The following is a 13,334-nucleotide window of genomic DNA, read 5'->3' as shown; positions in this document are numbered from 1 at the left end:
AGTTACTTCAGGTCACAGGCTTGTTTACTTGAACATCTGGACAACACACAAACACTTGTGGACATGGACAACAGCAACACCTCTTATCTTCTCTTCCTCACTGAAGCCTAAATCAGATGTCTTGCTTCTATAGAGTGTCATGCTTCTCACCCAGCAACCAAGAAGTATAATTGGTTTGCTCTAGCTGTTATTCTCGTAAAGGTGTTACCATTGATTTACCAGAGGACTATTACTGTAATCCTATATTATTAGAGGCTTGTTGACAGCCATTTGATTCACTTACCAACTTCCATAACAGTTGGTGGTTTTTTTATTTTTTTTATTTTTTTAATACTCTATTCTCCTCTCCCCAACATAATCTTGTATAATTATGTAGGATTTCATGCCTATTTCTAAATCCCATCTAAGTGGATTTGTTCTGCTAAATGGAGTAGAATTATTTTATTTTATTTTTTTATTTTTTTTTCTAGTAAGGCACATAGTAGAATTAATTATGTCTTGATCCAAGTCGTCATAACTGAAGAGTTGAACCTCTTCTTAGAGATGGCAAATCGACAGTGACAACAGGGTCGAGGAGAAGGGATGATGGGATGAGGATAGCGTGCGTGTGTGTGTGTGTGTGTGCCCAGTAAAAATGATTTGTTTGTTTGTGATTCTGCTGATCACAAAGTTGAATGTGGTCCATCTTTTTTCTTGCCAAGGAAACGGTTTCACATTGTCTTTAATTTACTCCAGATGATGGAGTACTACAAGGGCAGCTGTATTATTCTCCAAGCTGTAATACTTAGGCTAAAAGCTTCTGGAGGTGAAATTGGGATTCCTTGTGGTTTTTAAAGAACTTTTTGATTCTGCAGCATGTTGTTTGATTTAAATTATGTTTGCATACACAGTTCATCCCCTCGCTGACTGGCTGACAGTAGGAAATGATAAACTGATATCACTTTCTTCTCTCTACTCTCAGTGTGGGCTAAAGGGCGTGTGGAGGAATGGGCCGGCTGTTAAAAGTCACAGCTAGCTGGTAGGCTCTGAGGAATCTGTAGACACATACAGCATTGGCCTCAGCTCCTCACACTCACTGTTGGGTTATGACTGGGGGCCCACCTCCGTGGGAGGTGAATGACAGGAATAGTATGGTTTGGAAAAAATATCATCTTACATGAGACTCTCTTTCAACATCCTTGACATGTTTTTCCTCATGTGTGGAATTCTCTCTTTATAATTCAGCACATTTAATGTTCCATTTCTTTCCTTCACGTGTAGTACTATTATTATTATTTCTGATTAGACACATACTGTAGGCATTTATCCATAGTAGAAACTAATTTCCCTATATGTAAGCTAGCACGTGGTTAAAGTTTCATTTTATGAGCTTCTGTGGATCTTGTGATTTAAAGTCTACAGTATATAAACTGTAAAAAGTCTATCATTCAACATAAATATCTATCGATCTATCGATCGTGCTCGCAAGTCTTATTCATCTTGCCCATTCTGCTTAAACAAAACAATGTATTGCTATGTGCAGCATCATCCAGTCCAGAAAAACTATTCCAATTTGGAACTGGGTTTTGGTTCCCAACCCTACCTATAATGCAGTAGGACCAATTTGCTACATAAATTAGCAAGGTCAACTGTTTTTGATGGATGTCACTAGCTAGGTTTCATTCACACGTTTTTATCCAAATTAAGTGATATTGAATGAAAAATGCCTTATGGAAACCGTAAAGTTCATGAATATCGACTCAAAGGAAATGCGTTCGGTCTCATCGGAGTTTATCTTGATCGATATACGGCTCATGCGAAAAACGCTGATGGAAACGTTATTTGCCGAATAAATAATAAATTGCGATTAAGTTTTAGGTTATTTTATGGTTGCAACACCCAACAAAATGAAGAAGTTTTAGTTCATTTCCACTCTGTTTGCACACATGGCAGGTATCAACAAAGATGGATGTAAGCGGACAAACGAGGAGACAAGAGACTTTTTGAATTTAATTTACAAGCAAAATCTAACATTTTAGATGGCAAAAATCTAAAATTCCATAATTTATCAAGAACTCGTAAAGGAAATGGCGAAAATGCTTCAACCAAAGGGTTTCCGTGAAGTGTCTCTGAACCACGATCTCCCAGAACAGTTTGGAGCGCTGTCGTTCCCACACCACAGGCCGCATCTGCATCATCATAGCAATGTGTTGATAGCGTCGTTGTTTTCTTATTATAGCTTGGTATGTCCAATTCGTATGCCATTTTGGCATGTTATCAAGATGCAAAATTGCTTTTTAGCATGTTTATTAATGCAATTTGCCCGCCATTGACCTACATTATGAGTGAATTTTCGCTGTAGTGAGTAGTATAAAGGGACGTAGGTCCACAGAAGGGGGTTGGCTGGGATGGTGGATGGGTAAAACACAGGAGTTTCACCCAGGAGAGCTGGCGATTTTCAGCTTTTTTTTCTTTTTTTTTTTAAGCCTTCCCCAATGTTTCTTTTCTAAACCGAGCAGTTTATTGTTTTCCTAAACTTGTTTTTGTCGCTTTTTTGTGTTACTAAAACCTTTCTGTGTTCTTTTCCTAAACCCAACCTTTGTTTTATTTTTTACACGCGTGTGACGTTGTTCTTGCGATAGTACGTCACGTTCTCGCAATAACACTCAACGTGGCAACGCCACGTGGTGGGTATGTTTACATCTGCTGTATACAGCGTAGACCTACACGTGGATAGCTCAAAATGCGTACAGATAACACGCCATTTGGCTTTAGGAAAGTGGAGTGTATGTTTACGCAAAGTCATGATGCCATGTTGGTTGGTAGATGCACGATCCATTTTGTCTAGCAAAACTTTGCTCGCAAATGTGCGATTCAGTGCAAAAATTAATGGAAAATGTCTCAAATCAATTCGCTATATCAATTTGGCCGCAAAACAGCATGTGACGTGAAGTGGATGGGAATGTAGCTAATATCTGTTTTGGTGGAGTAGTCAGTGCAGGGCATGAAGTTAACTTTTTTGACCACCAGTCACTTTGGCAGGTGGATTTTTAAATCCACCTGCCAAATTGACTTTTTACCAGCCATTTTTTTTCTTGTTTTGCCTCCATAAAAGGTGAAAAACAGGACTTGCTGTGTCTCTATGATCCTATCCTGTCGTATTCATCAGCCTACTCATGGACATTGCGCTGTCATCACGTGCTGTAGTAGGGGGGCCAGCATTGATAATACTGCATAGGGTTCTAGTGTTGGTTTGTTATGCCACTGCATATAAGCGATGAGAGGACTGGCAAAATCAGGAGTAGCCTACACGCACCACAACAACAAAAGAACACTGGTGAATGTGGACCATAACACATGAGTTGTTGCAAAAAAGTTTTAACTTTTTTTTTTTTTTTTTATAGTTCTTAATAAATAAAAAGGAAACTTTTTTTTGGGGAGAATAATAATTAGTATTATTAATTACTCTGGGCTGAGATTTTCTAGGAACCTTACCAAAAAGGCTCAAGATGATGATGTTGGTATAATATGAAAACGGCTGGTGGATTTAAGACACAAAATAATAATTTATTGAATGAATCAAATATGAACATATGTCAGTGGCTTGTTGATATTTACATTGTTAATTTCCTAACCTGGGCTTGGACTCTCATTCCTACGGTTTCATATTGGACTTTAACTTATCATTGCACTTACTAATAAAGTAGCTGTCCTCAATTTAGGTCATCCTGTAGGTCTCCTCTGCGTTTTTTTTCCTGCATCCACCGTGTGCGATTGTGTTTGTTTGTGTGCGTGCGTCAGTTGCGGGGGAAACGGAGCAACAGGCCCGCCCGCTGCAGACAGCTGACAAGATGAAACCGCAACAACTTTCAGAGACTTAGGAGTGAAAAATCGTTACAGCGTACATTGATGTCAATGTCTATAGGTTGGCAAGACGGTCTGAAAAGTGTTGCACGGTCTTTCTCTGTACGTTTTGTTGGTCAATGTGAGATGTTCCACTCACACACACGTCTTGTCTTCATAACCTAAACAAGGAAATTCATTTGAACCGTTCTCCCTCCCGTTTGGTCAGTGGCTGCGCGATAGGAAGCCCCGGCTGTCAATCAATGGCTTCCAGGGATGCGGGTCCCTGATTGGACCAGGCCCATGAGCAACTGTGTACCCTGCTTACCGATAGTTATGCATCTGAATCACTCAATTCTCATTGGCTACCTGCCAAAGTGGCAGGTAAATTGACAGTGTTACTAAAGAATTTCTAATATAGGAAGAATTTCCCTCCCTCGTTACTTCCGGCTTCTGAACTGGTTGCAGTTCCACCAGAAATCCATATAGGGGGCGCTCACAGGCCAGTGCAGAATGAATGGGGCTCTATGGAGCTATACCCCTCAAAATCCACTTTTCTCAGGATATAATTATTTTTTTTTGTCTAGTAATTTGAATGTTTCATTCGAAAGGGGAGGCTAAGAACATACACACTGCTTGCTTCAGATGCCGTCAAGTGGGATCTCCGATCGTAATCGGTCCTTCACTGACCAGTCAGCATTCATTAGCAGAATGCTAGCGTGTTATGGGAAACAACGACTCACCCTGTAAGAAATCAAAAGGACATAAGTAGTCGTTCATTCAACTTTCGACCTATAATCCATGTTGATTTTGCCAAAACTACACTCAAATCTGAGGTTTCTCAACGACAATCAGGCGAAAGAGGTCCCATTCATTTTGCACTGGACCGCGATCACCCCCAGTGGAACTCTAGTGGAACTGCAACCAAATTCGGTAAAATGGGGATGAATAGGGAGTGGAACGGCTTTCGGTAGACCGGCTTTGGTGTTACCCACATTTGGCGGGTGTTAATTTCATGCCCTGGTCATACATGTTAACAGTCTGTCTGGAGTCTGAATTGGCCTTTTAGGGTCATGACATGGCATTGCGACTACTGTGAGACAGGGAGGCTACACAACTCAGAATATATCCGGCTTGGTCAAATAAATGTATACTTTTTTATTTATTTTTTATTTTTGCCTTATCTTGCCTTATTTTGATTTGGTAAAACTTATTTTCATATTACAATAACACTATTAATGCAGTTTATGCTGCTATGTGCCAAGATTTAGGATAATATGTTCAGTTCTGCCACATTAAACAAGGTTGCTGGAATTTGGTTTCTGGAGCCATTTAAGTTCAGTGGTAAAGGTACCACAACAGTAGCATTGGGTGTGTTATGAAGAAAGGATACTCATTATTACCCATTACTCATTTTGAAAACCTATGCCCCATATTTCTTGATCAGATTTATTTTCCATTACATATCCCAACTTTGATTGCATCCTTGTATTAGATAATTATTAACAATTTATTTCACAGCAAACGACTGTGTTCTGTGTAAATATTCACAGTACAGTAGTTGAAATACTTCCAAACAGAGAAAGTGAACTTAAGTTGGGTATAAAAATGCTTTGATATGTAAGTGCAATATCTCTATACTGTACAAATTTGCCTAGCACTACTTGCATCCCCAGTTGCCGGTGAGCTGGTTAGGTGGGAATCAAAGTAACAACTGTCTGGTTATTTTAGAGCATCTCTAAGTCCTGGGGCCTGTTTCACAAAAGCAGAATATATAAATCCAGGATAACTGATAAAGCGTGGCTTGACCTAGTCTAATCTGTGCATCCTGGCTTGGTGCGTTTCACGAAGGCCAAGCCAGGCTGAGGAGGAGAGACTAGGTTGAACTAGGCTGAACTAATTCAGATAGATGCGCATCCACGGATTTCCTCAAAAGACCGCGAGGTCGAGCACAGATTTACTGATGCCAAAATGGAGAATACGCATTGTACATAGGCTACTTTATACAGAGTGAGCAGCAGCTTCTTGTGGAAGTATGATGACGTGAAACACATTATTTGAATAAAAAGAAAATAACACGGCCGCTGTACTGAAACAGCGAGAGAAAGCTTAGCAGACGATCACGGACCGACTGAATGCGTAAGCAGCCTAAACCTATACATTAACTGACCACTGCTCTGAATGGAAACCGTCATAATCCTACCATTCAATGATTAGGCTACTAATCATTTGCACAAATTAACAATTGTACACTTTGCCTTAAAAGTAAGCAGAAGATAATGTTACTCAGGAAATTTACCATGAAGATCCATTTTCTAGAACGCTAGAATATGAAGCGTAAATATCTCTTTCACTCTGTTCCTCCCTCTCTTTCACTGGCTAAAATATTAATTTCCTAAGTCATATTAACTTCCACTACTCTCTTTTAATGCAAAGTGTACAGGTGTTCGTTTTTGCAAATGACAAGTGACACATTGAATGGTTTCATTTAAGAGCAGTAGTTCATAAATGTATATTTTTAGACTATCATTTAGTCTGTCCGCTATTATCTGTCACGCTTTTTCTCGGGTTTTATTTTTTCTAGAGGACGAGTTTCCTTCTCTACATATTATATGCCTTGCTTCCTGGTATATATGGACATAGAAAATAAAGACACTGAAGAAATTGGACTGTAAAATCTAAAAACTATAAAGATAATAAAGTGATAAATTCCATGCACACTATAAACACGAATGGAACGGAGTATATTCATCAGTTATTTCCCCCCAGGAAAAATATAAGGTCAAAAACCATTAAGGTGTCCTCTCCCTGTTGTTACATGAACGTACAGTAGCCTACATCACTAGATAGTTACTGATCCAGTGAACTAAGACTATCATTTGGGAGGATTGTACAGTTAGGATATGTTCTTAAAATTGTACAATCCTCCCAAATTATAGTCCCAGTTTACTGGACAACACAAATTGTGTGCTAAGAATGCCAAATACAATGCACATGGAAGCAGAACAAACATGATCCTTATTGTTAAAGAAAAAAAAAAGAAATTATAAACTAAAATAATTTAAGGTGCATTGGGGAACTATAGAAATGTACAGCATTGTATGTATTGCCCTTAGTAACAGTCTTCATTTAAAACTCATTTGAAATTTTATCAGCCTTTTCTAATTATCTCAACAACTGCCGTAATATATTCATCAAACTTCTTACAACAATATGAACAGCAGTCTTCATACAGCAATATAACAGTAACAATGACAAATTTATAATTATAAAAAAAATAATGGTCACAACTTTAAATAATAACAGTACTTAAATGAACAGCAATATGCACCTGTTGTATTTTAATCCAGGCTGATAACAAAAGGGTAAAACCACTGCTGAGTGAACAGAAAAGGTTCCAGGATTAAATAAATCCTGGCTGTTAGCCTGGTCAGGATCAGGCTAGCTGCACAGAATAAATCTTCATGGTGATTTATGTGCCTCTGCTTTCGTGAAACCGAGTCAAGGCTAAATTCATCCAGGATAACCAGGAAATCCCGGCTTAATCCCTTATCTTGGTTTTGTGAAACAGGCCCCTGGACAGTCTGCCTCGCGGACCTATATCTGTAGGACGCAGACCTTTTGTGAGAGAGCTTAAACCTTTGCTCTGTTGGCTTCAGATGCCTGTGTGATGATTTTTGTGGACAAGGACTTTTGCTAGTGTGTGTGAGTGGGTCTATTTAATGCCTTACTTGTTTTTGCTTGAGTAAGTTCCACTACTACATCAAATTGAGATATGCACAGTAGTATTATGTGTTTATTGATACGCGATTACAGGTATAGCAGCATAACGTGCATTGCACTGCAATATGTCATGCAGTTTATGGTTACAGCTTATGTCGAACTCAGGACTTTCTACTGAGCCATAGTTGGAGTTTGGAATTTGTTGATATTTTTACTCAGAAATGTTATTGGAGCCCTCAAAATCCACATGGCTATTTGGCATTGACCTAGTCATTGATGATTTACAAACATGTCACTGACTGTCATCTGTGTCAGTGAGCATGTAAATCACAGAGATGGTGAAAAGAGTTTTGGCTCCACAGAGGATGCTCATGAGATTCTGTGCAGGCTGCTCGATAAATTTATGCTGGATCTTTGTTTTCCAGTTCTGAGATTAGCAGGACATTCTCATTGTAATGACTTTGATGTTTGAGGGCCAGTGAGTATTTTAGTCTTCAAGTTTTAAGATAAAACAAAACCAGATGGTTTCAGACTTTCAGAGAGTAAAAGAAAACCAGTGGAGAGAGAGGTTAAGTATTTGCGAAGCCAAATAATTGAGGCACGTTTTTTTGACTCCTTAAATAACCCATGAACCTGTCAATGACGAGAAGATTAAAGATCTGTTGCACATTATTAGTGATGGGAGTGTGTGTGATTTGTTATTTATTTATTTTTCCTGTGTAATGAGGAAACAATACATCTTTTCTCAGATGAATCTTTGTGGTGTGTCCTGTATGTGGAAATAGCCTGTAAGTCTTGATAAACATGGGAGTTTATAATTTATGCTTACAATATGGTTTAACATATGCAGTCACTTGAGCATTCAGCTGTAATGAACACACTGCTCTGTCTGTGTTTTTGGTGCATTCATGCTGATCTGTGCACATCGTCTTTAGATCTAGCTCATAAATAATGCTCCAGCTTAACATGGTCAACCTACTCTCTTTACGGGACACATTCAGCAAAACAGTGGCACAAAATGAAGGAGTTCAAGGTCTCTCACGTAGTAACTATTTGTTCTTTTCCCCCACTTTTCTTTTTTTTCATGCATCCCTCCTTTACTGCTGCCTGGAACTTGTGAGTCAGTTTCTGATCAACAGTCGTTTTTACTGCAGTGCAGGGAGAACAAAACGGATCTTTCTTATCATTGTTTTAGCCCTTGGTGAAAATGTCGGTCAGCTTATCATTTTGATGTTGTAGTGTGAGACTTCTGAAACAGGCATGCTATATTTGTGTCTGTGTGGCGTGTGTATGAGGCCGTGGGTTAATGTGCAGTTGTATGCACAAGCGTGTCCGTGCATGTGAATCTGACTTCATTCTTGGTATGTATAAACATGCCAGGAAAACGTAATGTCATTCCAGAGAGTTGTAAACTCATGTGTTAACTGCCTTGTTTATCCCTCTGATTGCAATAATCGCGTTACCATGGTAACTGTTGATTGGTCTCAACCGCTCTGCTAGTATTATCTCGAAGCAAGACAGAATATTCAGTAAATTGCCCCAATGTTCCCCTGCATTCAAAAACATAGGTTTAATACACAGTAGTAATTTCTGTCACTTGTTTAGATGAAAATACTTTCAGTGCAACTATCTTCATTCTGATACTTTTCTAACTTTCTGCAGCCAGGGTGCTCTTAAAAAGGTCATGTATTTGGAAAGTAGAGCAAGTAATACACAGGACGGAGGGACTGAGGATGTCACAAGCTTGTGAGCTGGCTAGTGTAGCGGGACTCAGCGGTGCACATCACCTACCTCTTTTTGTTAGGGCTGAGTGATTCTGACATACAGAAGCACTGGGCCCACCGCTGTGCTCTGAGCTTCCTGTCATGTTTAGCTGCTGTAACTCCCAGAGGTTACAGCCATAGGCCTCGTTGACTGAACACAAAGAAAACATGACAACGTATGTTTCTGATCTGGGTGACCCTGGACCGTGAAAATGAGAGTCCTGCTACCTTTTTTATGCCATTTTATTTCTGTGCCTAGTGGTCCTTTGGGCCCTAATGGCCCCAATAAAAACTGTGCATTCCATCAGAGCCATTAGAGGATATCAAGGTCCTGCTGGTAATCCTGTATGTCCAGCTCTCGGTTTATCATCATTCTTTCATCTGCACATGCATAAAATCACCACATTGAACACACATGGAGAATGCCATTAATGAAGAACAGCTCTCACTTTCTCAGTTGCATAAAATATAAGACCATGATTGTGTGAGAATTTTACAAACATGGATAATTTAAGAGCCTCATTACAAGTTGATCATCCCAAGAATGCAACAGGATGCATATTAAGTTGGAAAAAATATTTGGGAACAATTATATTGCTGTAATTTTATTGCTAATGAAAGAACCACAAAGATGTGCACTTCCTGACCAGCATAAATTGTAGGCTTTACTGACAGAAGTTATGCGACTGATCTCTCTCATTGCACTAAACACAGAATGGATTCCAGGAATAAAATCAAATCCATTGAAAGGTGAAATTAGGTAAAAAGTAACACGGTATTTTGATGAGTGGTATTTTGAAGATTTGATGGCCGGGCTTAATAAAATGTGGGATGGATGGATGGATGGATGCAGGCAGTAAACGTACAAGACATTGATGTAGTTTACGTAACCGCATGCTTGCAAAGCATGTCATTAAACATCAACAAGTTGTGATGTACTGTACATGTCCTTCCTCCAGTGTCACAATTTAGATTTGAGTACCTTGAGAAAACCCTTATATCAGCAATTCCATGATTGCATGACAAAACACCATAACAATGAATACATAAGCTAACCGGAAATTGTAATCGAAACATTGGGCAAGTATTTCTATCAAGCAGCGGAAATATTTGTTATTTTATTTAACATTTTATAAGGTCTTTTCAGTGGCTGGCCTCTTGAATGAACTCATTAGACCTCCCATTTGCTGAAATACCAGTTCTATATGGCTGTAAAAAGAAACTAAATCATTTAAACTACAATGGAAAAGGCAAAAAAGATTTCAAGGACATTTACAGTGTATCTCACAATATTGGGAGGTATAAATGACTGACCAAAGTTCCCACAAGCATGATTATAGCTTTTTTTTTTTTTTTTTTTTTTTGTATACAATTCATTGCTACTACAAAATTAAACTGTAATGTTGATTTAGTGCTGATTCTTTGGAAAATTCTCAACTTTTACTGCTAAAATATTGTCTGTGTATTAGGGACCAAGTAATTAAATCATCCTTCCACAGTCAAAGGACCGTCAAAATCTAACATGTGGCTCACTGATCTCAGTCAGAGCCAGAAACTCTTCCAGTTTCTCGGTGTCCTCAGTGCTGGCCAAGTTTTCTGTCACAGGAACACATCTGAGTGCTTTACAAGTCTTACTATCACCCGTCCAGAAACCTCCTGAATTTAAAAGGCACAGAAGTCTAAAGCAGCAAGAGATGAATCAGCCGGTTATCCTCTATGACCTTATTTCTTACTGGACAAAAACAGTATCTGTCTCTTCACATTGTTCAACTGTGTGAATACTGTGTGCTACAAAAGACAGAAAGACCTCCACTTTGACTTATTAGTTTGGGGGCAATTTAGATTATGGAAACTGACAATATTATACAGCTTTTGACCTACCTCAAGACTTGCGTAGTAGATTAAAGTGAAAAATAACCGAAACAAGAAAAGAAAAACAACACTCAAGTTTGAGAGCAGCCAGGAACCAGTAGTCTCGTCAGAGCAGTCTCGGTGGTATCTGTTAAACCTGCATGGAGGTTGCATTATGTTTTGGCTTGAAATATTGGCGATCCTTAAACTTAAGGGATCCACTGCTGTGGAGATGAAAGATTACAAGCAACCACACAATATAAATACTGTTAATAATAATACTTTTATTTATGAAGTGCTTTTCAAATCAAGTTAGAAAGTTCTATACATAAAATGAAAAACCCAATAAGTAAACCGTTAATACAATATTATATAACAAAAGACAATAAAAAATGGCCAGAAATAACCTCCCAGAGGATCCCAGGTTGCATTCAGGCTCATAGGGAGTCAGGAGGGAGGTCAAGCTATATATTCTAGAGCTAACCCCCAAAATCCACTCAAAGGTGGACTGGGAGCCAATGAAGTGTTGTTGTTTTTTTTTTTAATACCGTTGTGATGTAGTTCCTCCTCTTGGACCCGTTATGAGTCTGGCTGTGTGTTTTGAATCAGATGAGGTTTATTGAGATTTGGTTGTGTGAGGCATGAGAAGAGTGCGTTGCAGTAATCTAACTGGGATTAAATTAATGCAAATTTCGAAGTTCTTGGCATATAAACATGACCTGAGTTTTGAAGTAGGAGAAAAAGTGCAAATCCTATTGGATTCACAAGAATTTAAGAAATTATCTATCATTCATGAAATGGAGAGCTACCATATAGCAAACAGTGAACTAAAGATTCTTCATTTTGTCTCGATGTGATTCGTTGTTGGAAAGGATGGAAAGCGTGTTATGGGGTTGAATATGTCAAGTTTTCCACTCACTGATCTGTGACCTCTTCTTTTAAGGCTTATATGAGCTAGCCAACTCAACAAGCCGTTGGAGAGTCTGGGGCGGTGCTAGGTGTACTATTCTGGCTGGAAAACCTGGACCTATATGTAGTGATTGAAACAGGTAAGTGTCCAGAACAAACCAGGATGAGAGGCCAATTACAAAATATGAATTGAGTTTATTCACAAAGTTGGCATAGATAAAAAACACTAATAGGAAAAGGCCAATAAGGCCAGCATAAAAGTACACAGTAACGACTTTAACGGGGAAAGTGCAATGGCATCGACACAATGACTTGTATAGCAAATAATGCACAGGAATAATAGAGGCTATTGATATGCTTCAGGGCCCAATATACACAATAAAAGAGCAAAAGAACAAATTAGCACTACACACTTTAAAACATTAATTCCATGCAAGGAATAATAGAAAACAACACCTCAAACCACACTAATAGGCAATAAGGGGCCTCCAAAGCTATATCTGAGCCTATAACCAGCTTTAGAATTGCACAGCGCCGGTCAGTGATATTGCACTTTACATAATAATAATAATAATAATAATAATAATAATAATAATAATAATAATAATAATAATAATAATAATAATAATAATAATAATAATAATAATAATATAATTAAAAAATAAAACGAACAAACCCAACTAAGAAAGAAAACAAATTGTACTAATAAATGCCCGTTACTATAAAGGGTGGGGGAAAAAACAATGACCGACAATATTGCATTTGAAAACAGACCTATAACAAATCAAGACTTAGTCCATTTTTCAGCATATTTTAAGACACAATATAAATTCCTAAAATCGTCGGACAGTCTGCCGTACCTTTAAGTCATTTACGTTTCATTCAGACCAGCAGTATGTTTTAATGTCGTTATGACCGGTACTGGAAAGGAAAAACAAAAACACACTGAACATCTCAGTTATATTCTACTATATTTAATAGATTTCACGGTTCATAACTTACAATCACTATCTCCGCTCCAAGTTTGAGCTCATCTGAACAGCTGACTGGATTTGTTTTACAGCGCACCTATAGCTTACGGCAACCTGTATTCTGTCACTGCAGTCTTCTGCACTCTATGAAAACAAATGCATTTCCTAATTAAACAACTTTTCTTACACTTCTTATGCTGTAGAGGTTTAAATGAAAACGGCACCTACCACAAGGCAAAATGTTTGGCCGTCGCACATGTACACCCCGTTGCACTTCCTGACTTTGCGGGTTGAT

General features: G+C 38.4%; 1 protein-coding gene across 4 annotated transcripts in view; it reads left to right on the top strand.

The window, feature by feature from the left end:
• The window catches only part of aadac (arylacetamide deacetylase), a 33,233-nt gene that overhangs the window by 2,990 nt on the left and 16,909 nt on the right, over positions 1-13,334 (top strand). For 3 of the 4 annotated variants that reach the window (XM_028572046.1, XM_028572037.1, XM_028572055.1), the window contains exon 3: positions 12,103-12,208. The exons of the other annotated variant lie outside the window; for it this stretch is intronic. The gene's annotated coding sequence lies outside the window, so the exon portion shown is untranslated. The remainder of the gene's footprint in view (positions 1-12,102; positions 12,209-13,334) is intronic. 4 annotated transcript variants of the gene reach the window in all.

This window comes from Perca flavescens, chromosome 3 (assembly GCF_004354835.1).
Source record: "Perca flavescens isolate YP-PL-M2 chromosome 3, PFLA_1.0, whole genome shotgun sequence".
Classification (NCBI taxonomy): Eukaryota; Metazoa; Chordata; class Actinopteri; order Perciformes; family Percidae; genus Perca; species Perca flavescens.
This window is presented reverse-complemented; position numbering and strand designations above follow the sequence as displayed.